The following is a 27197-nucleotide window of genomic DNA, read 5'->3' on the forward strand; positions in this document are numbered from 1 at the left end:
CTTTTCACAGACACTCCCAAGTATCCCTATTTTCCAGGGACAGTGCCAGATTTACAGAAGCCATCCCAGTTTCTGATTTGATCCTGGAATGTCTTGCTTTACCTTAGGATGTCCCTATTTTCAGCAGAGAAATGTTGGAGGGTTATAGAACTATGTGACTCCCAAGCCAAGGAGATCAGTAACTATACAACCTTTAGAAGACGTCCAAAGGCAGCCCTGTACAGGTAAGTTTTTTTAAATGTTTAATGTTTTAATATGTTTATATATATGTTGGAAGCTGCCCAGAGTGGCTGGGGCAACCCAATTGGATGGGCAGGAAATAATCATAATCATAATGGAATAAAGGTAAAGGGACCCCTGACTGTTAGGTCCAGTTGCGGACGACTCTGGGGTTGCGGCGTCCATCTCACTTCACAGGCTGAGGGAGCCGGCGTTTGTCTGCAGACAACTTCCGGGTCATGTGGCCAGCATGACTAAGCCGCTTCTGGCAGACCAGAGCAGCACACGGAAACGCCGTTTACCTTCCCGCTGGAGCGGTACCTATTTATTTACTTGCACTTTGACATGCTTTCAAACTGCTAGGTGGGCAGGAGCAGGGACTGAGCAACGGGAGCTCACCCCGTCGTGGGGATTCGAACCGCCAACCTTCTGATCAGCAAGCCCAAGGCTCCGTGGTTTAGACCACAGCGCCACCCGTGTCCCTGTTGGAGGGTATGCGAGTCAAAAAGCTCTTTTTGCTGTAGATGATAGATTTCAAGTATAACAAATTGGAAAAAGGAGAAGATTGCATACACCATTCATAATGAATGGAACATATACCGTATTTTTTGCTCTATAAGACGCACCAAACCATAAGACACACCTAGTTTTTGGAAGAGGAAAACAAGAAAAAAAATATTCTGAATCTCAGAAGTCAGAACAACAAGAAGGATCGCTGCTTTTGCTGCGCAGCGATCCCTCTTGCTGTTCTGGCTTCTGGGATAGCTGCACAGCCTGCATTCGCTCCATAAGACGCACACACATTTCCCCTTACTTTTTAGGAGGGAAAAAGTGAGTCTTATAGGGCAAAAAATACGGTACATAGTTTAACGTGGGGATACAAGTACCATTCAAGAAGTTTGAATGTGTATTTGGATATTAGCAAGCATTCCTCCTTTCTGTTCATGTTACTCTGGCAGCAATTCACCACATTTAACTCCCAGTTCTTCACTATGTATTTCAGTCTTCTAGGTTTAGATCATTTATTTACCCAGGCAATCTGGTTCGGACAGCCATTTATTAACATGGAACAGCGTTATAAAACAGGTGGGTAGGCAAGCTAGTTCTCCTTTATAAGCTCTGAAATTTATTGGCAAACTGCTTTGCAAAACTAGTCAAAATGCCACTTTGGAAAAAAAATAAAATTCCAGGAAAACGTGCAAGCAAGTAACAGGGCAGTCTTAGATATCTTTACTGAGAAGTCAGCCCCATAGAGTTCAATGGGACTTACTCCCAGCTAAGTCTACATAGGATAGGTTTTTTTTGAGCTATTTTAAAGGAGATTTGGCAAAATACAGACTTCTGACATGGGTTGCCATACGCCCTGATCTTCCTGGGAGTATGGAAACCCTAGCATAGGATTGTAGTCAAAGTCCATTTTCCTTGTGTCCTTCTGGGCATGATCGGCTGGCTGTCTTGGCTGGAATCAGATTGGCACAGGTGGTGTTGCCAGCTGTAAACTGGGGGAGTCGCTTCCTGATAATGACCAATGCCTACGCTGAAAATGATGCAAAAGAAGGAAGGTGCCGGAATGTGAAATGCCTTTTCCTGACTTAGAAAAGGCCCCCTGGTACATATTAAATATCCTAACAACTGCAACTCTTGGAGATTTCAAGGTCTTTGAGGTTTATTATCTTTTGCAACTCCCTGGGAAGCAGGGATGGGAGAAATTTGCACAGTGGAGACTCCTCAGGTTCTCAGATATTTAGGCTGCGATCCTATCCCCACTTTCTTGGAAGTAAGCCCCATTGAATTTGGTAGAATTTACATCTGAGTAGACATGGATAGGACTGCAATAACCATGCTGTGCAAAGTGCTATGGCATTTGCAAAATGCAAATGATATTTTAAAAAACATGGTTTGTAGGGCAGGGCTTTTTGAAAAGGAAAATTAAAAAGCAGTGGTATGCAATTACCGTATAATTTGCAAGCAAAGCATGCATCGCTGTAAAAGACCTGTGCTGATAACGCCAAGGTTGCAGGTTCGATCCCTGAACGGGACAGCTGCATATTCCTTCATTGCAGGGGATTGGAATAGATGATCCTCAGGGTCCCTTCCAACTCTACAATTCTACGATTCTATGATTCTCTTTGTACAGTATGTGCGTGCGGGACATGCTTTCCTGCTTAGAGTCATGTTCCATGACATTTAGAAGCCCACGTAGAGTGGGAGAAATTCCTTAGAATTGGGATTTTGACAACACCAACGCAGAGGAGTGTTACAGTCAAGATTCACACAAGAGGCATCTTGAAAGAGGCCAAAAAAATCTTTATTTGGAGTGAGGATTTTTTAAAAGAGTAATAGAGGAAGCCACAGATGCATACACACACACACACACACACACACACACACACACACGTCACAGCTCACACCCATCTTAGTATACAGCATGGGTCGGCAAACTAAGGTCCGCAGGCCAGTTCAGGCCCAATTGCCTTCTAGATCCAGCCCGCAGACGGTCTGGGAATCCAGGCAGTGGCCATAGCGCATGCGCGCGATGGTTTTTGCGACTCAGCCAGGCTTGGGGGTCAAAAGTGAGGCAGGCAGCTGCTCGAGACAAGCCCCTTATTCATCCATCATGCATGCGCAGCAATCTTTTCTTCCAGGATGGGGAAGAAGGAAAATAATAATAATAATAACAATTTATTATTTATACCCCGCCCATCTGGCTGAGCCTCCCCAGCCACTCTGGGCGGCTCACAATCAGTGTTAAAAACAGTACAGCGTTACATATTAAAAACTTCCCTGAACAAGGCTGCCTTAAGATGTCTTCTGAATCTCAGGTAATTATTTATCTCTTTGACATCTGATAGGAGGGCGTTCCACAGGGCGGGCGGAGGAAGGAAAAGGAGTCACAGTTCAGATTTCCACCATGGAGCTGCTCGCAACTGACCTCAGGAAGGGCAGTTGTGGGGCAGGGGCTCGGAGGCGCCTTGGTAGTGATGCCCGCAGCTGTCTGTGGCGGCGGTGCTCCCCACCAGAGGAAGCGGGGAGCGCCTGGGCGGTTGCACTCTGAAGCCATTCTGCGCTCTGCTGGGGAGGCCGCTTGTTAGCTACACGGTGTGAGCCATGGAAAGGTAAATAGCCACTGCCGCCTTGTCTTCCCTCACACAGGGAAAAGAACGTTTTTGCTTGAGCGGTGCCGGCCTGACTTAGCGTGGTCAACGGCTTTTCCCTTCACCCACGCAAGCGCACACGCTCTCCAGGGCTAACAGGAACATAGCTGTCAACTTACAGATTTGAAAATAAGGGACCAGCAGCCTCGAAAATAAGGGATCAGCAGCCAAAATAAGGGATTTCCTGGGCACAGGTATGTTCAGCTTCTGAGCCCCTGCGAGCCAAAGGCAGAAAGCCCAGCCAGCAGCCAAACGAAGCCTCAAGCGGTGGTTCCCACAGTGCAGCAACCCGACAAAGGGGATGCAGCAAGGAAAACCACCGTCACCTCTCCGCTGGGAAGCGCTGAGCAAAGGCGAGTCCCCAGGCAACGCGGCCAATTTGATCGGCACAAGGCATGCAAGCTCCACCCCCCAGTCATTCTTAGACTCCTTACTGGGTGAGCAACACAGCCAAGCAACAGAGTTGGAGCCTCCCTCCTCCCTGGCCGGCAGGGAGGGAGGGAGAGGAGCTGCTTCCTTTGAAACCCTGGAAATTTAAGGGACATCATCAATAAGGGACAGCAGCGGGACACGGCGCTGGGATAAGGGAGTTCCCCGCCAAATAAGGGACGGTTGACAGCTATGAACAGGAATGGCGTGCTTACCTCAGCCCCCCAGCCCGCCTTATGAGAGAAACAATAACTGTCAACGCGTAAAATGCAAAGGATGCAGCGTGGGTGTATGAGGGAACAACCCTCCCCCCCAAAAAATCCCATTTGGGCAACGTTGGGGTTGGTCCCAATAAGGGTTTTTTTTGCCAAAAATGCGGGTCATAATCAAGGCAACATATAGTCCGGCCCCCCACAAGGTCTGAGGGACAGTGGACTGGCCCCCTGCTGAAAAAGTTTGCTGACCCCTGGTATACAGAAGAGAAGATTGTTGTCTATGTCTCAGTTACTTTGTAGTTAACACAAGGACTGTGCACTCTGCACGTGCACACGATACGTAGGAAGGCAGGGGCTGCAGAACTTTCACACCAGTGTGCACTGCTCTCCCACACGCAAGGGGAGGGGGAGAATTATAAGATTAGCCTTACAAACTAAAAAGGCTCCTGGGGAACTGAGGAGATCTAAGTGACTGGCTGCTAAGCCAAACACCCACTTCTCGAGTTCACAGCCACACTCGCCGTCAGTCAAACCAGTTTTCCTGTCCTCCTCTGTTGCCACCTCCAGTGGTTTTATTTTTTTAAACAGATCAAGCATTTTCACAGAAAACAAATACTTCTAGCACTGAGAGGGACACTTAAAAAACCCCAAAGATTAGATTATCGTAAGGGGCTTGAAGGCAGTCCGAGTGTTTGATCCAGAATTCAGCTGCAATGGAACTGCCTGTGCAGATCGTCTGTTGGCTTCTCTTGCTACCAGTTTGCTCCTGGGCTCAGTCCAATCTGTTGTCTTTGGCCTTTAAAGATCTACAACTGCCGAGGACCAGAGTCCTTCAGTCCCCTTGCCAGCCATTGGAAGGGAGACCTTCATGGTGTTTCAGAGGCGACCAGGATTTTGAATGGGCTCCTTGGGGATTGGCCCATCAATGCTTGTTTTTAAGTGGGCAGCAAAGATGATTGTAGGAAGCTTCTCTACAATTCTGAAGGCAAGGAGAATTTTTGCTGCTGTTTTTATAAGATGGTTGTGCCTTAACCAGGTTGTAAGCATCTTGATCACCTCCAGGGCTGAAAGGCAGCTTAGAAATTAATAATAGTCTTGCAAATGTTTGGGGACAACCCCCACTCTCTGCAATATTCCAGGGAGTTCCAGACACTCACCCAGAGCCTGTACTCCTTCGGAGAATTGAGACATGGCAGAGACTGTTGTAGCCTTAAAAAATATGGTTTGTTTACCTATTTACACCTTCAGTCTGCATGGAGGAAGTCCAGATCTTACAGTATGGTCATTTCAAGAGGGGCTCTTCCAGACTGCCCAAGATGGATCTCAACCTTTTCCCCACCTTCTTCTTGCCAGCACACCTTGCTTAAAAACTCTCTTTTCCTGTCACTTCAAACACAAAACCCTGTCTTCCAAGCCCAAAGGATTCATCGCAGATGGCCCATCAATCCATTTTGTCATCTTAACAGAATTGCTCTTCCCTAGGCTGGTTTGCATAAACTAGCCTTGCCTAGCAGAGTTCTACAGCAGGCATAGGCAAACTCGGCCCTCCGGATGTTTTCGGACTACAACTCCCATCATCCCTAGCTAACAGGACCAGTGGTCAGGGATGATGGGAGTTGTAGTCCCAAAACATCTGGCGGGCCGAGTTAGCCTATGCCTGTTCTACAGCTTCTGCTTTCATCCATATCTCAATTAATCAAAATTCCACCATTTATTAATTTCTATGGTTTAAGGGGTTCTCCCCAATCTATAACACCAGTAAAAATAAGGAAGGTATATTGTGTTTAGGCTTAACAGGGGAGGGGGACACACACAGTTTTACCAACTCAAAACATGGCACGGTGTACACAAAATACAGATAAAGCACATTCTCTCCCACCCTAATCCTGGAAGCTGTCCTTTATCCATCAAAGAGCTATAAGCAGGGGAATGTACTTTAAATGTATGGTGTCTATACAGGCAGAATTCCGCTCCTGGCTTTTCTTGCTGCAATCCCTCTTTGCCATTTCTCTTTAGTTGCTCTCACCGGCTCATAGAGCTACTCCTGTTTCCATGCAAGAGGCTCAGGAGGAAGGCTGTGGGAAGGTGGCCAGGGGTCAGAGCTGAAGTGCGTTGGCAGAACTGTGTAGGAGTCTGTGCTCCACTTCATTTAGCTGAAACCAGTCCTGTTCATTATTCATGCCATCGGCATTAAATTAGCAGCTTTAATGGAAAAAAACAAACTGTTCTTTTTTTAGGTTTTCTTCTGAAAATGGCCACCAAATAAGGATTTGAAAGGTGAGATCTGGGCCTTTTCCTGATGTGAAAGGTAAAAAGTAAAGGACCTCTGGACAGTAAGACCAATCAAAGGCGACTATGGGGTGCAGCGCTCATCTCGCTTTCAGGCTGAGGGAGCCGGCATTTGTCCACAGACGGCTTTCTGGGTCATGTGGCCAGCATGACTAACCGCTTCTGGCGCAATGGGACACCGTGATGGAAGGCAGAGCGCATGGAAACGGCGTTTACCTTCCCACCACAGTGGTACCTATTTATCTACTTGCGCTGGTGTGCTTTCGAACTGCTAGGTTGGCAGGAGCTGGGACAGAGCAACGGGAGCTCACCCCAGGGATTTGAACCACTGACCTTCTGATCAGCGAGCCCCAGAGGCTCCATGGTTTAGACCACAACGCCACCTGCGTCCCTTTCCTGATGTTACTATGGCCAGCTACAAAGGGCTGATGGAAGGCCAGTGCAAAAAGATCTGGGACAGGGGCAGCTCATCATGGTAAGGTGAGACATTGTGACAACCCCCTTTTAAAATTTTTGCATCCTTCTCTTTTGCATCTGAAAGCTATGGCAGGAAGTGTTACAGACACTTCCAGAAACTGAAAGAGTCCTTGGGGCAATTTGCATGACCCCAGAGCGACCTTCTGCGCTTATTTGCATGTCGCAGATGGTCAGGAAGAAAAAACATCTTCACTGATGAGGTGAATGGACCAACAACAAAGATCGTCTTCTACAGCCGGGCAGGAATGTGTACCATGCTCTGGACTGCTGCGTGAGAAAGCCAATTTTGGTCATATGAATCAGCCTTAAGTCATTAGGTTGTAGACATGGAAACCAGGGCAGAAGACCAGGTTTTTGTCATTAGAGAACTCCAGGTTTTATTAAAAACAAGGGCCTCCCTCCAAACGCTGTAACTAGAATAGATTGTGCCATTTAAGTTCACTGTGTAACGTAGACTCCAACTATAACTCTGCAGAAGGAATTCTGCCTGGCTATCAGTCATGGTTGCTGTAAAATGTGGGGGTAAAATGTGGGAGAAAGAAAACATTTGTGCCATCTTGAGCTTCTTGGGGAGAAGGTGAGATATAAATAAAATAAAGGTAAAATATTGTGATAGATTACGGGACTGGGTGGCGCTGTGGGTTAAACCACAGAGCCTAGGGCTTGCCGATCAGAAGGTCGGCAGTGCGAATCCCTGCGATGGGGTGAGCTCCCGTTGCTCGGTCCCAGCTCCTGCCAACCTAGCATTTCGAAAGCACATCAAAGTGCAAGTAGATAAATAGGTACCTCTCCGGCGGGAAGGTAAATGGCGTTTCCGTGCGCTGCTCTGGTTCGCCAGAAGCCGCTCAGTCATGCTGGCCACATGACCCGGAAGCTGTACGCCGGCTTCCTTGGCCAATAAAGCGAGATGAGCGCTGAAACCCCAGAGTCGGCCACGACTGGACCTAATGGTCAGGGGCCCATTTACCTTTATTGTGATACGATATGGCAGGTAGACCCCTCCCTGACCCTTGAAATTAATAAATGGTAGGATTTTGATTATTTGGGATGTGAAGGGAGAAATACAAGCTGCAGAGGAGTTCCTGGGCTAGCCTATGCAAAATGACCTGGCCAAGCTAGGGCCATTAAGAAACAAAAGAAGGCCATTGAGGGTCATGGGTGATGAGAACTGTCCTTTCTCCCTGCTCTGAGGTGTGAACAGAGACAAGGGTTTGGAAGGTTGCCACGGTAACTGGCTGTGAGGGGACAGGAAAAGGGAGTTTTTAGCAGGGTGTTCTGGGAGGAAAAGGGAGGTAGAAAGACTGGGATCCATCTTGGGAAGGCAGGCTGAAGGCTGGCTGCATTGCTGTGAGGTACAAGCCCCCCTTGAAACAACCATGCTGTAAGATCTGGATTCCCTCCATGCAGACTGAAGGTACAAATAGGTGAATAAACTATATTTCTTAATGCTTAAGGCCTCTTGCCATCACACGGCAGAGAGAGGGGGAGGCACCCAACTCTCGTAACAATATATGTATATATATAAAGGGTTGACAGTGTCGGCCCCAGTGCATCCTTCAAAACTCATGGTCCCCGGCATTTGGCCACAAGGATGGATGCTAATGTCAGACATACCATCTGCCAGTCATGCATTATGGCCTGTGAGGTGTTTCACAAGCAGAACCTTTGGCTTTTGCAGCCCTAGATATGTTCCAAAAGCAGGTGGATTGTCAAATTGTTGTACAGAACTGCTTTGGCACCTAAATACGTGGCTGCTTGCCCGTTGAGTTGCATGGGCTTTATTCCCACATAAACCTGCAGTTTAGCATTCAACTAACCGTAAACTCTTTGTCAGAACCCGTTATTTGTTCAGCACATTGTACCAATGCCAAAACATCCTGGGCGCTATTTTTAAAATGCTACTTTTGAGTACACCAAGATGCATATGTAAAGTCTCATCAACCTTCAATGTTAAGAAGCAAACAGTTTGGGAGTGTTTTCTTCACAGGCGTCGATAGCGTCTTCAGGAAATATGGTTAAGCATACACTTTTAATGTAATAATTCTGTTTGTGTTGTGACCTTTCCTAGCCTGCAGAACTAAACAGACTGTACTGAGGGGGTGAGGCAACTGCATGCTTGTTTAGTGCTATAGCTTCTTCCTCCTCCTCTTCGTCCTCCTCTAAGGAGCAAGACGTGGGAGACGTGTGCTTCAAGAATCTCCTCCGCAGGGAGCGACATCAGCTGTTCTGTTGGCACGCATGGTACTGCCTCTGGATCCTTCTTGCAGCTTTCGCCTTTCAGACAATTGCTTGCTGTCGACTTTTCTTTAATTTCAAGGCTCTTCTATGCAGATCCTCCAAATGTCCCCATTTTCCAAGGACAGTCCCGGATTTACAGAAGCCGTCCCGGTTTCTGATTTGATCCCGGAATGTCCCACTTTTCCTTGTTGTTGTTGTTTAGTCGTATCCAACTCTTCATGACCCCATGGACCAGAGCATGCCAGGCACTCCTGTCTTCCACTGCCTCCCGCAGTTTGGTCAAACTCATGTTGGTAGCTTCGAGAACACTGTCCAACCATCTCGCCCTCTGCCGTCCCCTTCTCCTTGTGCCCTCCATCTTTCCCAACATCAGGGTCTTTTCCAGGGAGTCTTCTCTTCTCATGAGGCGGCCAAAGTATTGGAGCCTCAGCTTCACGATCTGTCCTTCCAGTGAGCACTCAGGGCTGATTTCCTTCAGAATGGAGAGGTTTGATCTTCTTGCAGTCCATGGGACTCTCAAGACTCTCCTCCAGCACCAGAATTCAAAAGCATCAATTCTTCGGTGATCAGCCTTCTTGATGGTCCAATATATGGGGTATAAATAGCCAATCAGAAGCTGTGCTTTGGTTTCCGAACATTTTGGAAGTGAAACGGACTTCTGGAATGGATTCCGTTCAACTTCTGAGGTACGGCTGTACTTCCAAAATTGGCTGCAAATTTTATTTCCTCATTCTAGTTTTCCCATTTCTATTATGTCTTAATCTACATTATACTGTCAAATTTGCAATAATTTCCATTCCTCTTAATAGACCCGTTCTTCTTGTTCTCTTACCTTGCTGGTTAGGCCTGCTAGCTCTGTGTATTCCATCGTTTTCAGCGGCTATCCCTCCTTATTTGAAACCTCTCCCCCCTTCCATTTCTGAACTAACAAAATCTTAGCTGCTGTCGTTGCACACAAAAATAGCTTTTTCTGCCCCCTGGGTACCTCTATATGTACCATACTCAAAATAAATGCCTCTGGGTTTTTTGCGGGGGGAACGTTCTTTTAAACAACTTTTTCATTTCATTATAAAGCATTTCCCAATAATCCTTAACTTTTTGTCATTGCTAGTTACAGGTACAAAGCTCCTCTAAACATTTCCAAAAGGGCAGATATCTATGTATTTTTCGCTCTATAAGACGCATCAGACCATAAGACGCACCTAGTTTTTGGAGGATCAAAACAAGAAAAAATAATATTCTGAATCTCAGAAGCCAGAACAGCAAGAGGGATTGCTGTGCAGCGATCCCTCTTGCTGTTCTGGCTTCTGGGATAGCTGTGCAGCCTGTATTCGCTCCATAAGACGCACGCACATTTCCCCTTACTTTTTGGGAGGGAAAAAGTGAGTCTTATAGAGCAAAAAATCTGGCAAATACCTGCAGGATAGCAGTCATTCCACCCATTACGACTCTAAAACCAATTGCCCTGCTGATTAGAATTTGGCTGGGCATCTGCATGATTCCAGGCCTCCAGTTTGCTAAGATAAATAAAGGGGAAGCAAAAGCTGGAACGGTAGAGCAAAGTGTTTGTCTAATGATCCAGAAATTAGTCTTCCCGAGGGTTCCATCCATCATTAGACAGGACTATGGGACTCCGCAGAGCCACGCTGACACATTTTGCCACCGGAGGCAAAGGACGAAACGGTTCATTCCCCCCCCCCCCATTTCACAAGCAGAAGCTGCCTGCATTTGCAGTTTAAATACAGCAGCACGACTTAATGGAAAGTGCTTGGTTTTGGGTTTTAAATAAAAATTTAAAAGTACATTGAGGCTTCATAGGGAGTTTTGCCTTGGTGCTTTTCAATCTCAATTTGTAGACCCCTTCCCCTTTTTGCTAGATTCCCCTACCCTTGGGTAATGCATGCTGTATATCTTGAGGATGAAAGGGCCGTAGACCATAATGGTATTTTGCAGCTCTAATTATCATTACTGTACTGCCTGAGGGTATGGAGTGGGGGGAAATGAGTGGGAGGCGAGATGGCAGCTTTGCGAAGATTTCTATGGCTTTGTAGGGTAGCACATTGCCACATTTTCTCATGGGAAAATGTTGCGGGGGGGGGGGAATGCTGCCTAAACCTTCAAGGTTACTCATTTGGTGCCCTGGAAACGAGTCATGAAAAGAATGCTCTTGTGTGTATTCCTTGCTTCCATATCAGATCTCTGAATGGATAGTCAGTACTTTTATGGGCCACTGGTAAGAGCTAAGGGATCTACACTGGTTCCCAGTACGTTTCCGAGCACAATTCAAAGTGTTGGTGTTGACCTTTAAAGCCCCAATCGGCCTCGGCCCTGTGTAACTAAAGGAGTGTCTCCATCTCCATTGTCCAGTCCAGGGACACGGGTGGCGCTGTGGTCTAAACCACTGAGCATCTTGGGCTTGCTGATCAGAAGGTTGGCGGTTAGAATCCTCATGACGGGGTGAGCTCCCGTTGCTCTGCTCCAGTTCCTGCCAACCTAGCAGTTCGAAAGCACACCAGTGCAAGTAGATAAATAGGTACCACGGCGGCGGGAAAGTAAACAGCGTTTCCGTGTGCTCTGGCTTTATGTCATGGTGTCCCGCTGCGCCAGAAGCAGTTTAGTCATGCTGGCTACATGACCCAGAAAGCTGTCTGTGGACAAATGCCGGCTCCCTCAGCCTGAAAAGTGAGATGAGCGCCGCAACCCCATAGTCGCCTTTGACTGGACTTAATTGTCCAGAGGTCCTTTACCTTTTTACCTGTCCAGACCATGCCCATTTGAGGTCCACCTCCGAGGGCTTTCCAACAGTTTCCTCACTGAGAAGTGAAGCTACAGGAAACCGGGCAGAGGGACTTCTTGGTAGTGGCACCCACCTCCTAGCAGATGTCAAGGAGATAAATAACTACACAACTTTTAGAACACATCTGAAGGCAGCCCTGTATAGAGAAGATTTTAATGTTTGATGTTTTACTGTGTTCTCATATTCTGTTGGAAGCTGCCCAGAGTGGCTGGGGCAACCCAGTCAGATGGAGATACTACTACTACTAAGAACTTCAATGTGTATAACATACAAAGAAGGACTGGGTACTCTTGGAGTCTGTATTTACTATTATTTCTCCAATGCATTCATAAATTGCCTTTCTGCCAACACACCCAAGGGGATTTGCAAATTTAGAGAAATGATATAAACATGCAAAATGGGGAGCAGCAGGTCAGGAAATGGGGAAGTCTCACTAGAGGAGGCCCAGATAACAGGCAGTCCTCCTGCCCCAGATCACACTGATAGTGATTGCCGTACCGTCAATATTTTTTTTACAGTAGGCATATCAGCAAAACCCACAAATGATAAAAGGCATTTTCTTTGACAAATTTGTTATATTTATCATTCTCTCTTGCTGTTGTGTAAGAAGTACACAATCAGCTGGGGAGGCCATAGTTCTGTTACACTGTGGTGCTGTATTTTCACAGAAATAAGATTAATTATAATCTCTGCACCATTTCTGTCCATATTGCCTTTGCCTTCTTGAAAGGATCAAATGGAAGTTAATACCCAGCAATTTGTTAAATATCAAATGGTGCAAAGCAGCCCAAACTTCTGATTTCCTAGCATCTCCAACATATTTTCATATAATTCTATGTAGTTGGCTGTTAACACCTGCAATAATCGTGAGACAAAAACCGTAAGTCAATTTTAATTCAAAGGAGTTGCGTACCACTGATGTAACAAGTTTAAAAGGTGTGTTTTAAGTTCATCACAATGAATTCTCCCCTCCATGTACGCCATATAGCAACTATCAGTGTTTGGTAGTGTTCTGGGTTTAATCTCTTCCCTATTTATTCTGAAAATGCCATCAGATAGAATACTTGAGACTATTCCATCTGTCTTGTCTGCCGGTGTTTTATTGGTTAGGGAAAGCAATAAATTTTCCACTTGCACTCTCTAATTAGGCCATTTCTCCAATAATGGCATGGCTAATTTCAAGAAGAAAAAACCAGCAATTTAGGACTATAGGGATTCATTTTCTGCGCCACTTGTTCAAATGTTAAGAGAGTTTATCCTGAGATAAACTCCTCCAAAACACTTAAGATTCTCCTTTCCCCAGTATGAAATATCCCTTAAAACATCTTAATTATGAGTTTGTTCATTATAGTAACAAGATGTACATGCAGATACAGCCAGAGCCGATTTGAAATTATATTTAGCCCAAACTGTGTAAATTGCCTTGACAGATGGTGTTTCCATGATTTTTTAAAACTACTTCTGTCCTTTCGGGCAGAGAAATTATTGCAGCATCTGTCATACATTTCATGAAAATCTGCACTTCCACTCCATTTTTTAAAAAAGCCAGAAACCACCTTTCTGCCATGTGAGCTTTCCATAGACTAGGCGGTCTTGGTGTGAGAGACCATGCAACCGTGAATCTCCCCACCCTGACTCTGGAGTGACACAGTCCAAAAAAAGGAGGACTGTTACCATATGATATTTCTGAATGTGCAGTTTGGTTCCTTCTGGCTTATTGCAGAATAAGCCTAGGCAAGAGTCTTATTTTGCATTGGATTTATGGACTGAAAAGATGCCAAGTGTCTGGAAGAACAGTGAGGTGGCGGAAGAATTTTCTAAAGGAAAAGGGACACATAATTAAAAATCACGTGCACTGTATCTCTCTAGTTTATCAAGCGGCAACTCCCATCTCTCTCAAACCAAAAGGCCATGCCTACTTAACCTGTTTTTAGAGGAAGCACGAGGTCTTTCTTATTTCAGCAAGATTTTATGTGAGAAGCTAGTGAGAGTGCTTTGGGATGTTGGGGAGAGAGGCTAATTTGTGGCTTATTATTATTTATTTAAAATGCTAATATTATTGTTATTCTGTATTTTATTTGCACATTGGTACTGCATATTGATTTATTAAAAGCAAAGCCAAGCCTCTATAATCTCTAATTTTTTTTAAGAAAGACACCCAGATCATGTATGTCAGCCTAGATAGGTCAGTTAGTTAGAGCATGGTGCTGATAAAACGCTAAGGTTGTAGGTTCAATCCCCATATTCTGGCATTGCAGAGGCTTGGACTAGGTGATCCTCAGGGTCCCTTCCAGTGCTACAATTCTGTGATTCCTGTTCTATATAGAGCTAGCAAATATAGATCAGTCTGCCAGCACCTCTGTAGTGAAAGAGAACTCGCAGAAGAATGCTGGGAAAAAGTCTCTCTCTGTCCGAGAGAGATCCTAGGCAACTGCTGCCATCCAACTGCTGAATACACACCATACATCTAAAGCCCATAGGCATTCCCCACAATCACGGGAACTATAGTTTACCCCTTCACAGAACTGCAGCACCCTTAACAAATCAGTTCCCACGATTCTTTGCGGGGGGAGGGGGTTGGACTCGATGGCCCTTGTGGTCTCTTCCAACTCTATGATTCTATGATTCTATGTGCTTTTCAATGTGTACAACAGGACAGACAATCAATAATTGGGCAATACATTTGTTAGTAAAGGTAAAGGGACCCCTGACCAGTCGCGGACGACCCTGGGGTTGTGGAGCTCATCTCGCTTTATTGGCCAAGGGAGCCGGCGTACAGCTTCCGGGTCATGTGGCCAGCATGACTAAGCCCCTTCTGGAGAACCAGAGCACGGAAACGCCGTTTACCTTCCCGCCAAAGCAGTACCTACTTATCTACTTGCACTTAACATGCTTTCGAAGTGCTAACTTGGCAGGAACAGGGACCGAGCAACGGGAGCTCACCCCGTCGCGGGGATTCGAACCGCCGACCTTCTGATCAGCAAGCCCTAGCCTCCTGCTGTGTTTGTTAGGATCAACCAAAATACCAGCAAGCTGTCAAGTTCTTCAGATGTTACACAAAGTTTGGGGGGGGGGAGGGATGAGCGGTGGGAGGAAACAAATGCAAATATGAATACTGGATGTTGCAGCTGTGAGATCAGCTTTCGCAGTCAATTCCAAGATGGAACTGTTAGAATCTGTCAGGTGTCATAGATATCAGGTTATACACCTAGGATTTTGGGAGAAATGGAGCAATGGCTGCCGCTGTCCCCGCCCCCCTTTTGAAAGGATAGAGCCTGCCTTCTACTCAGATCTGAGCATTGCTTTATTTCAAGGATGTGGAACCTGTGGCTCTCCAGATGTCATGGAATCATAGAATTGTAGAAGGGATCCCAACGGTCGTCTAGTTTAACCCCCTGCATGGCAGAGGCAAGATTTGCCGCTAGCATCCATACTAATTTCGTGGAAGCTTCGCTGAAAACGGGGGGAAGGAACTGGGGCAAAATAAAAATGGTGGATTTGCGGGACGGTGGGTTTGCTACACTGCAGAAGACGAGCTTGTGCAAAGGGCACAGGATTTGCAGTTTGCAACTGCAGGGGCGTGTTGTTGGACTACAACTCCCAGCAGCCAGTGGTCAGGAATGATGGGAGTTGTAGTCCAGAAATATATGGAGGTCCTCACCACACCTACTTTATGTTTCCATTTAGGCTGGTCCTAATAAAAGGTCCAAATATGGTTTTTGGGGGTTTATACAGATGGTGCCCAACACCTCCGCCGCCCACTTCAAGCTTCTGACAAAGTAGGCTCTTGCCTTCAGAACCTCATGTTACTATATACAACTTATACCCGGAACACCCACCAATTTCAGTTCAACCTCCTGAGGACTTAGGTAGAAGTCATTCAAGGCAGGTAAAGCCCCAGTACAGATAAGTACACTTATCTGAGAGTAAGCCCCATTGAAATCACTTGGGATTAAAATGTTTTAGGATTGAGATCCGCAATGGGTGGAGAGCATTTTTCTGGTTCCCACTGCTAGTCTCAATGAGATCAGCTGGAATAATGTGTTTTTAATGCAGTAATATTCATTTACAGGAACAATGGAATACTTCTGGTTCTTTCAATGCTTGGGGAGGCTATGTGTTTTGAAAAGAGAGTTTCCAGGAAACCATTGTCACACAAGGCATGCTACAAACCGGAGCCCACGTCGCTTGTTCAGAATGAGAGATAAGTTCCTTAACAGCTTTCCCCACTAGAAGTCTATTGAGCTGGAGTGTCTCTCCACTTGAAAAGGGCAAATATGTATGTAGTTTCTGGGGTCCCCCCCCCAAGAAAGTTTAATTGGAGGAGGATGCATTTCATACAATGGCATATTATAAGAGACAACATTGAAAAGGAGAAGGAAATAAGAGGCTCTAAGTACATGAAAAGGGCAAGCTGACACAAGGAAATAATTAAAATGCACAGAACTGTTGAAGCTAACAGGTAGCGTAATAAAGGAACAGTCCTTTATTCATTTAAAAAACTTATCTTCTTAAATTGCAAAATAAACTCAAGGTGCCTAAGTAATCAAAATCTTAACAATAACAATAATTCATTTTATTTATACCCCGCCTTCCCCGGCCAAAACCGGGCTCAGAGCGGCTAATATCAAATATATAACATATTGCCATAAAATCAAGCAATCAATTAAAATACATCCTAAAATCAAATCAGAATCAAAGTGGAATAAGGATGTAAAGCTCAGTCTACAAACAAATAATAAATCCGGGAGGTGGGGGGCATTAGGGCACCCTCCTAACCACAATAGTGATTCCAAAGCAGACACCAGGGATAACACACACACTGGAAATGTTTGAGTGTGTTTTGCTGGGTCGGGTACGGTTTTGGTACTGTGCAGTTAGCAAAGGGCTTGAGTCACTGACTTGCTTCAGTGCAAGTCCCTCTGAGCACAGTTCAGCCTTGCATTCAGAGGATCGGGCCACATGTAGAGCAGCAGACCCCTCGGCTGCCCACCCCACATGCCTCCAGAGCTCCGAAGAAGTGCTCCAGAGACTCGGCAAAGGCGGAAGATGGCTGCAAAACCTTGGCACAGGTTGGGAGGGGATCCCAGATTTTGGGGTTCCGAGTCAATGAAGCTACCCTTTGAGGTTGGAAGGCCAGGGGTGCTTTCGTTGCCATTCTTGTACTCCAGCGGTTTGGACTAGATGAGCGCCAGGATATATGCAGTTCTATGGCAGAAACCACACTGAGCTCCTGGTTGAAAAGCAGGCTTGCAAGCCTTTTACGTAGGGGTGGGGATGGGAGAATAGCAGGGAAGCTGTGACGGACAACTCACTTTGTTAAGTGCCAAATAACAACAACAAGAAGAGCTATTTTTCTACCAAAAGAGGGGCTGCAGCTCACCACGAACTTCTCCCTTATTCCCTTAAAATGGCAATGACGCCCACCTGAGAGGTGCTGGAGCTGAGCTCTGGCTGGGAAAAAGCCCAATGAAGTCCATCTGGAAAAACCTGTGGGAGCGCAGAATGCAGCATAATAATAATAATAATAATAATAATAATAATAATAATAATAATAATAAAAAACAACTTCAATGAAGTCCATTTGGAAAACCTGTGGGAATGAGGAGCACAGAATAATAATAATAATAATAATCAGTGCTTTTTTCTGGGGGTACTCAAGGGTACACAGAAGAAAACTTCTGATAATAACAGTAGTAGCAGCAGCAGATAATTACATTTTTATACAGCTCCTCATCCATAGATGTCAGGGTGGTTCACAGAACGGGCTCCTGATAAGCTTGCCTTTAAAGCACAGGCAGGGATGGATGGGCTCACTTCATGTAACATTCTGTGCCCCGGAAAGAAAGAGAAAGAAAAAGAAAGCTAGAGAGAGAAAGAGAAGAAGCAGAAAGAAAGAAAGAAAGAAAGAAAGAAATAAAAGAGAGAGAGAAAGAAAGAAAGAAAGAAAGAAAGAGAGGAAATAGAGAGAAAGAAAGGGAGAGAGAGAGAGAGAGAGAGAGAGAGAAAGAAAGGGAGAGAAAAGAGAGAAAGAAAGGGAGAAAGAGAAAAGAAAGAGAAAGGAAGGAGAGAGGAAAAGAGAATGAAAGGGGAGAGAGTTAGAGAAAGAACGGGAGAAAGAGAAAGAGGAAAAGAGAAAGAAAGAAAGAAAGAAAGAAAGAAAGAGAGAGAAAGGGAAAGAAAGAGAGAAAAAGAAAGAGGAAAAAGAAAGAGAGAAAGAGAGTTAGAGAATGAGAAAGAACGGGAGAAAAAGGAAAAGAGAAAGAGAGAGAGAAAGAAAGAAATGGAAAGAGGGAGAGAAAGGGGGGAGAGGGAAAGAAAGAGAAAGGGGAGGGAGAGAAAGAGAAAGGGTGGGGGGAAGAGGGAAAGAAAGAAAGAAAAGGAGAGCTTTCCAACCTCCCAACGAGCCTCCCTTTCCCTCCCGACGACTAAAGCGGTGGCCCCAGGCGCGCTTAGCCCCGCGAGCAGCGCAGCGGGCGCGAGCGAGGAGGCGCCTCCTTCCCGCTTCCGCGCTCCTTGCCTCCCTTTCCCCGCCGTCGGGCCGGGCGCTCCTCCGTCCCATTCCTTCCTTCCTTCCTTCCTCCCTCCTTCGCCGCCGCGCACACTCCCCGCCGGCTTGCCGTTCCGCCCCCCCCTCCCTGCTCTGCGTCACGCGGCCACGCGTGGGAGGTGGGCCCGGCGCAGGCTCGTCGGCGGGCGGGCGCGCGGAATCTCCCCACGTGACGGCGGCGGCGCGGGAGGGGGCCCTGGATGTGCGCGCGGGCGGGAAGGCCAGGAGGAGGCGGCGGTGGAGGAGGAGGAGGAGGTGGAGGCAAGGCGAGGCTGCTGCTGCCGCCGCCGCCGCCGCCGGTGCCTCCCTGCAGCCCTGCCGCCGCCGCCAGTGCTGGGTTGTCGCGGGGCTGCCGGGCAGAGCTGGGCCGAGGGGGCGGGAGGCAGCTCGCCCACCCATGGGAAGGCGACAGCAGCAGCAGAAGAAGGAGGCCGGCCGCAGGCGACCCTGGCCATAACTTCGCGCCCGCCGGGAGAAGGGAAGAGCCGGGCAGGCAGCGGCTGCGGCGTCCTGCGGGGAAGAAGTAAGTAAGTCGGAGACCCTCGTGGGCACTGGATCGCGCGCAGGACCGTGGGGGGGGGGGAGAGAGACGCGCAAGGGGCTGTGCGGGCGCGATCGCGGGGATCCTCTTTTGCCTGGCTCCCGAGGAAGCGTATGGAGAGACGGGGCTTGGAAACGTTGGCGCCTGGCGAACAGGTTGCGGTCGCCCTCCCCGTCGAGTTATCTTAAAAGAGGGGCGCGCGTTTGCTTCCCGGCAAAGCGAGATCTTCGGCATGGGATCCATTCTTCGGGTTGAAGGCTGCAGCTTTTGCAGAGTTGGAAAGGGACCCTCCGAGGGTCATCCAGTCCAACCCCCTCTGCAGTGCAGGACCTAAGTTTTCTCCCCGCGCCCCTTCTAACACACACACACACACAAAGCCTTTCTGGAGAGACCGCAATGGATTTTGTTTTTCTTGCTCGCGATTCGGGAGGCATTTCCCCCCGCTTGGCTTTTCAGCGGCTGAAACTTGCCTGCGTGCTTGGGACAATCTCGCGCGTCAAAAACGCACGTGTGAATGCGAGTGTATGGCCTCCGCGTGTTGGAGCGGTAGGCGAGTATCTTAAGATTGCTAGCTGCGCGCGAGGCTTCTACTGCAAGTTCTGGTTCAGCCTCGCTGGCGCTCTGAGGCTGCGATGGTGGTAAAGTGGGGGGGGGGTGTAACTGGGAGAATCTGAGGCAGGGGTGGAGTCCCCAACCACATCTGGAGGTATCAAAGTTCTCCAGCATCACATCACACTAGTTGACCTTTGGCCATGCTGCCTTGAGGCCGATGGGACGAATGGGATAAAGGGAAAATAGGAGAAGTTTCTGCCCTGTCCCGCAGGGTGTTTTCTTAGCTACTGCTTGGTACAATTCATTCTGCTGCTGCAGATTGCCGGAAGGAGAGGGCGGATTCGTGTATATGTAGGCGGAGTGTGGATGATTCCCAGAGAAATCCAGAGCAGAAAAGGGTGAGGGCGTGGGAGGAAAGTACTGAAACGTCCATGTATTGTCTTCGCTTAAAAGTTTGGGGGATGGAGTGCAATCCAAACACTACATTGGGTGGGATTTTTTTTACTATGTTTTCTGTACGTCTGTGAACTTTTTTTAAGTGCTGGGAAAATTTATTATGCTACAGATTTTTGAGACTTTTTTTTTTAGCGGTTGCTGGTTGTCCCTCTTAGACACTTGTCCTCACGATATTTGCCCTCCAGCAAATATATTTTAACAGCTTCCCTTCATTTGGCTGCAGGCATACTCTGATGTGTGTGGAAATACTGTACATGATGTGTGGTTTTGGATGTGTGTTTTTTTGCACAGACACACCCAAGTTGTAAACTAAAGTCAGCTTAATATTTTTGAATGGGAGGATTCCTGTTTCTTTCTGCCGCCCCCTCAAAAGAATGATGCACTTTGTAGGGTTTTGAAAGCGTAGGTAGGTGATCCAAATTATTTTACTGAAAGCAACAATTTGTTTTAATAAAGGACTTAGGTTTATTTACCAACTTTGATGAGAGACTGTTTTTCTTGGTAACTTAATAATTCAGCCGCCTCCAAGGTGGTGGTGGTGGTGGGGCAGAGTGCTGAAGATATGCTACTACCAAAACATAATACTGTCCTGAAAAGCTGGTGGATTGTCAAAACAGAACATAATAAATTTAAGGTAGAGATCCTTAATAAATCATCAGTAGATCTTAAATGCCATTTGGTAGGGGAGCAGAATTGATTGCATATTTTGAAAGAAATGCTAGTTTGGGAAAGAAAAAAACCCAACACCATCCTTGTTTAGTTAGCAAAAAAAAAAGTTCTAAATAGCTGGTTGTTTGGGAAAATACTGGGATTGTATTGTTAGCACCCTCATCCTGAATTTGGAAAGAAGCCCTGTTGATTTTAACATTTCTTCCCGGTACATCAAGGAAGGCAGTGTACCATATATATAATCTGCATCAAATTAGAATGGACTTACATCAGAGCAAACAGAGTTTAGCATCAAGATGCCACTGATAAAGTTGTTTATTTAAGCCCTGCTTGCTAAAAAAGAAATAGCCATCTACTAATGTTTCGTACCGGAATGCTAGGCTCCAGAAAGATACAGAGCCTTTCAAAATAAATCGAGTGTTGTTGAAAATACAGTGAGCTGCACAAATCTTCGTTCAGTTGTTTCTGAAGAAATCTTTTGGAACGTCTAGTGGGTGGGCAGGCTTTCAGGATGTACTTTGTTTTTTCTAGAAACCCCTGAGATCCGTACATTTAGAATGAAAGAATTAACAAGCCCAGGAACTTAGCTCACATTCCTTCCACACCAAATCCGCTCCTGGTGTCTCCCAGTCCCTTAGGTTTCATGATTTCAGCATTATAATGAGTAGGGAGGCGGGTCACAAACACACTCTCATTTGGGTTGCTTCCATTTTGTTAATGGCTGGAAGCCATAAATCCCTTGCTGACCTACATAAAATAACCCAGAGGTCCGCTAGCAGATCCCAGTCTGAACTTCTGCCCACCTCTGGAATGTCAGAAGAGATTGTTTTAGAATGTATTCTATTGCTTTTCCTGCAAGTGAGAGATCTAAACATGTGCCCAGTGGCAGTGGGAATGGCAAGAGATGTTACCCCTCACCCCATCCCATTCTGTCTTAATATAGGCAGTCCTCTGTACCTATAGATTTCTCACTATTGCTGGCTTTTGAGCTCTGTGCTACTGCAACCCAGTCCTCAAGCCTTGGATTTCCTTTCTCTCTTTTGTGGCAGGGGCCAGGAAGGAATTGCTGACACTCAAAACCTAAAAAGATGCCCCGCACCAACTCCTGAATTAACCTTCTGTTGCATACAACCACTTTAACTGTATCTGAAGATGTGCACAAGAAGCTGGCACCTCTGTTACTAGATCATTTTTTATATTTATTTTTGCTTTTCATTCCTTGCCATTTAACTTTCGCTGAATGGGAGCGCTCCTTAGCCACGTGAAGAGAGACAGAAAGAGAACTTAAAATGGAAAGGAGGGGCATTAGAAAACCAAGCGACATCTGTGAAAATATAGGGGGAAATGTAAAACAGTTCTCTTCCTCTTCCTTCCCCTTCTTTTCCCAAGGTCTCAAACACCCCATAATGCCAGAGTATCGCTGCTGAAAAAAATACAGCAAGGGTTGCTGTTTCAATTCAGCCTTAATTGGGGCAAGGAGGGGTGTTTTGCGAGGGCACAGAGTGTGCCTTAAAAGGCGACAATTTGGGTATTTGCTGGTTCCCCTCTGCGCAGCGTGCCCAGAGATTGACTGTGAAATTTTGATTGCTCGGTTCCATACAGCATCTCTCCAGGCGAACGTTCGTTCCCAGTTGCCTTTGCTACCAATGCAGCCTGCAGACAGCCTGGGAAGGAGCTGGTTAATGCATGCTAAGCCCACCCTCGCAGCCCACACTTTCTTGACTTCTCCTCTTATCCTGCTTCGCCTACATGAACAACATTCGCAGCAGCAGCAGAAACGCCTCCTCTCTGTAACCTTCACAGAAAACCTGCAATTTCCATCTTCTGCTCTGGGCAGGAATTTCTATTTTAAAAGTTGGTCATCCCAAGATGTTGACTTGGATAGGGAGATGTTGAAGATTTCTGGCCCGTCGTTTGTTTGATAGTTAAAACAACTACTGTACAGTAATTCCACACTTCTTAGCATTTCTGTAGCATTCTCCCAGGCTGTTCTTCTAATGCCTGCCACATATCACATCTTGTAATTGTAAGTTAAAACAATTGGCTTTACAGCGTGACCATAACTGTGTCTCCTTGCCAGTAAATCCTATTTAGTTCAGTGGGGCTTACTCCAAGGTAATTGGTGTTAGGATTGCAGTCTTAGCAGCACTGTGCTTTTATTATTAAGGATGCAAACTCATCTGGTGCTGTGGAAAACAAAGTCTTTCTTTCTTGCTACTCCCCTTCCAATCCCATTTAGAAAAAATGTCCCCCCCCAATTCTTAGTAACTGGACTTCGCAACTTATTTTTTATTTAGGGGATTTAAACCCTGCTGTTAAGTTCAGCCTGCCATTTACTTCCCAGACTACCAGCATAAAACAATACAAATACAGCAACAATTATTTAAGAAACAGCACAAGACAGAAGCAGGAAACGGAAGACGTATACTTAGGGGGGAAATAGTGAATAATCCCTGGATATAAAAGGTGTCTGGTGTTTCCCCCCATCACTCCAGACCCTACTTGAAAAATCAAAATATTGAAAATGTATTGAAAATTTTCTCTCTTACACACTTCCCCCCTGGTATCACTGCTTCTACCAGGAGGTTTTCACAACTTTCAAAGTTAAGGCTGCACTCACCCTGATGATTCAGTGAGAGGATTCAACATATGTAGTTTATCATTCAGTTTCCCTGTCATCAGATCTGGCTTCAACTCCTCAGACAGCTTAAAGCTTGTTGAGGGAATTTTAAAAGCCTCTTGGGGCTGGTTGCATGTTCATACGTGCAAACCTGTAGGTGCTGAAAGGGAGATAGCTGAACAGCCGCTTATTCACATGTGCCAGTTAATAATTTGATGGTGGACGACTCACAGCTAAATATGTCTTTAGCTTCTATTGACCGGCATTGCCCCAGAGATGATACCCAGAATTCGACCCGTGCCTTTTGATCTGTGAAGCTGTGGCTGTTGAACAACAACAAAAAATGCATTGTATGCAGTGTTTGAAAGTGAGATAGAAAAGCTAAGAGGCAAATGGCTCCTGCGACCTAGGTTGTGGGTGACAAAACAGAATGTCTAGTTGCCATGGGGAGGGGGTCGGCAAAATTTTTTATTTATTATTTTGATAGGCATTATTTTGATAGTACAGTGGTACCTCAGGTTACATACGCTTCAGGTTACAGGCGCTTCAGGTTACAGACTCCGCTAACCCAGAAATAGTGCTTCAGGTTAAGAACTTTGCTTCAGGATAAGAACAGAAATCAGGCTCCGGCAGCGCGGCGGCAGCAGGAGGCCCCATTAGCTAAAGTGGTGCTTCAGGTTAAGAACAGTTTCAGGTTAAGTACGGACCTCTGGAACGAATTAAATACTTAACCTGAGGTACCACTGTACACAATTCACATAAGCGACACATTGTTAGGATCACATTTTTAGCAGAAATGGTTAATACATGTTTAATTTGGTGTTTACAATAAAAATATTGGCACCGTCCTTCAAATTTCAAAACACTCTAGTCTTTCTTGTTAGACTCCTTAGCATACTGTTTATCCTCAGCATATACTGTGAGGCTTCAAAGCACATACCTTTCAGTAATCCTCGAGTGTCGTCCACGTGAAAAAAAATGGCATCCAGACCTTTTGAGGTGCTTGCAAATGGAGAATCCATAGGTGCGAAATGCACCTGGTGCCCTGCTAATTTCGAACCATGATTGTATGAACCATTCTTAGTGCACGGGAGCCATTTGCAGACAGGCCACGCTCCATCCAGAGTATCTGCTTCCCTCCCTTCCTGTTAAGTCCCACATGGCAGGGTGAAATCTTGGATTTCCACTTGATGCATGGTTTCACGTGAGCTTGGAATTTGGATTAGCCGTTGTGCGGCTGTTGTTGGGCCTTGATCAGATGTAAGTGGTTATGGGAGCACAAGAGGCCTTGGTGCTCACAGAAACATGCAAGGCCATACATGTACAACCCTAATTAATATGTTGTGTGCAAAGGAGAAGCTTCTTGGATTGGCGAGGGAAAAAAGTGGGAGGCAGACTATAAGTATGTACTGAGGTGGAATTGCTCCCCTGTTCTTTGCCGCCTCCTGTCTTGTGCTGCACTTTACACTGGAAAGGTGTTTGTTATGAGTGGAATCAGAGTTTGAAATTTGCCAGGCGCATTTTGCACCTGGCTATAGGCCAATTGCATGCCTTGGGATCCTCAGGTCTTGCCTGTTTTCACATACAGTGGTACCTTGGTTCTCAAACTTAGTCCATTTTGGAAGTCCGTTCCAAAACCAAAGTGTTCCAAAACCAAGGCACTCTTTCCCATGGAAAGTAATGCAAAACGGATTAATCCGTTCCAGACTTTTAAAAACAACCCTTAAAACAGCAATTTAACATGAATTTTACTATCTAACGAGACCATTGATCCATAAAATGAAAGCAATAAACAATGTACTGCAGACACACAGTCATTCAGTAGCTGAACTGGGTTCCACACAGTCACAAAAACAAAAACAAAAACACAAAGAGCCGCAAAAACAGACAGACCTCAGCGTAACACTCAAAACGGAAGTGTGGCACTCAAATCATAAGCGTAAAACTTAAAAGGGCTTCCGAAAAAAGTTTGCAAACCGGAACACTTCCAGGTTTGCAGTGTTTGGGTTCCAAGTTGTTTGAGTACCAGGGCATTTGAGAACCAAGGCACCACTGTACTAGCAACACATCATTTAGAATTCGATCAGCGATATTTTAATCTGCACAATGGGGCCAATTTCAGGAACCAAAACGTCCTATCGAAAATCACAACCTTTGAGCTGTCTGGCCCCTAAATGGCAACTAGACATTCCATTTTGGCACCTGTAACCCTGGTTTAAGGAGCCATTTGGCACCTAGCTTTATATATCTGAGTTTCTAACACTGAGTGGAAGACTAGCAATCAGCCTCCGAGAGGGCATGGAGTGGTAATGAAATGAAACACAGGCCCAAAAATCTGGGGAAGCTCAGGCCCGGTAGGGTAGTAGTGTTGTTTAAAGTTGCTCAGAGTATTGCATTGTGCCAGGCTTCTTAAGGGATGTAAACTGGACAATCCTACTGGTGTTTACTCAGAGGTAAGGCTTACTGATTGCAGCTGGGCTCCTCCACCCTGAAAGTAGGTATTCTGAAGTTTGCAGACTTACAATGCCGTCCTCCCTAGGTTTGCTTAAAAGTGCAATTGAATCCAGGGACACATATCTTGGAAACTTGGCATTGGTTTTTCCTTAGTGTGTTGGGAGTTCTAGCTACTGTGAGATACTCACTGGCATGCATTTGGTTCCCATAATAATGTCAGCTGTGCCGTGGCATGGCCTTGACACCCCCAGAGTCCCCACATAGAACACAGCTACTTTATAATATGATCATGGGACGTCCACAAAGTATAAAACAATGCAGCTACATAAGGCCATGAACCATTCCCACCGTATAATTATAAGCGAGCCGCTAGCATAAATACTTTTAAGTGTGTCTACAAACTCAATGAGAGGTGTGAGCTTGCTTCTGCTGGCTAATCTCATTTGCATTTGCACTTGAGGCAAGCAGAATCTCATCTCATCAACACAAGGAAGCCTTTCTCTCTTTTTTCATATTTCATACTTGTCAAGAGTTGAAAATCTCCATTCACAATATATTGTGCCATGGAGAACTGTAGAATATCTGAGTTTTTTAGAGCCAATGCTCTTGAAGAGAAGCATGGATACTGTTTCTAGCGTGTGTGTGTGTGTGTGTGTGTGTGTGTGTGTGTGTACACAAACACAAACATACACTATACTTTACTGCACTGATATGTTTAAATGTTTCTTTGATTCTTCTTGAACTTTCCCGCCACACTTGCCGTCCGCTCTTGCCACACCAGTGTGGCGTGCCACACCCTTTGAGAAACGCCATTCTGACTTAATGCTTTGCGAGACCAAAACAACAGGTGGAGATCTTTTGGCTTGTGAACAGGTTCAGGTTTAGCACATTAATAATTTGGGTCATGATGGAGTCAGGCCTAGGCACAGCGCCGCCAACTTCTGAGCAGACGTCTATAGAATTGCACCGTTCACATTTTCGTTGTTTGCAGTAGGGAAGCTAAGCACAAGCTTTAAGACTTTCCCACGGGAGTCACTTTTTATTTAAAACAGATCTACTTTGCCTTTCCGGACACCTGAGGCAGTGTACAAAAAAAAAATTTAAAGTTGAAAAGTTCAGAGATGAGCATGCAAAGCTGGCTGATAGAAGCAGACTTTCTTATATCTGATCCCCAGTCACCTTCCCATATTTCTTCTAAGTGTTGGGCAGGTGGGTTGGGAAAGTCACCTTCTGCTAGTCCCATACAGATCATGTATTTCTGGACCCAACCCATATTCAGGGATGGTGGGTGTTTGGAGAAAAGGTTGGATGTTGGTGAATCCCTGGAGTCTGCCTCTGGTTACAGTCTTAAGGTGAAATGTGTGTGTTGTGGCGGCCGCCATCTTAGATGGCTCTAAAAAACTGTTGGACAAATTCAAGGAGGGTGAAGTTATCAATAGGTACAAACCAAAACAGCTAGGCTCTGCCTCCACTTCTGGAAGCAGTGGGGGACTCATAAGTGGGGAGAGCGCTGTTGCCCTTGGGCCCACCTTCTTG

At 46.0% G+C, this 27197-nt stretch overlaps 1 protein-coding gene across 1 annotated transcript in view; it reads left to right on the forward strand.

Annotated features, from left to right (window-relative positions):
* The first annotated feature begins 18745 nt into the window (after positions 1-18745).
* NAB1 (NGFI-A binding protein 1) overlaps positions 18746-27197 on the forward strand; it is a 50569-nt gene continuing 42117 nt past the window's right edge. Inside the window, exon 1 of the mRNA XM_081180716.1 lies at positions 18746-18892. The gene's annotated coding sequence lies outside the window, so the exon portion shown is untranslated. The remainder of the gene's footprint in view (positions 18893-27197) is intronic.

Source organism: Podarcis bocagei (genome assembly GCF_964188305.1).
Source record: "Podarcis bocagei genome assembly, chromosome: 1".
NCBI lineage: Eukaryota > Metazoa > Chordata > Lepidosauria > Squamata > Lacertidae > Podarcis > Podarcis bocagei.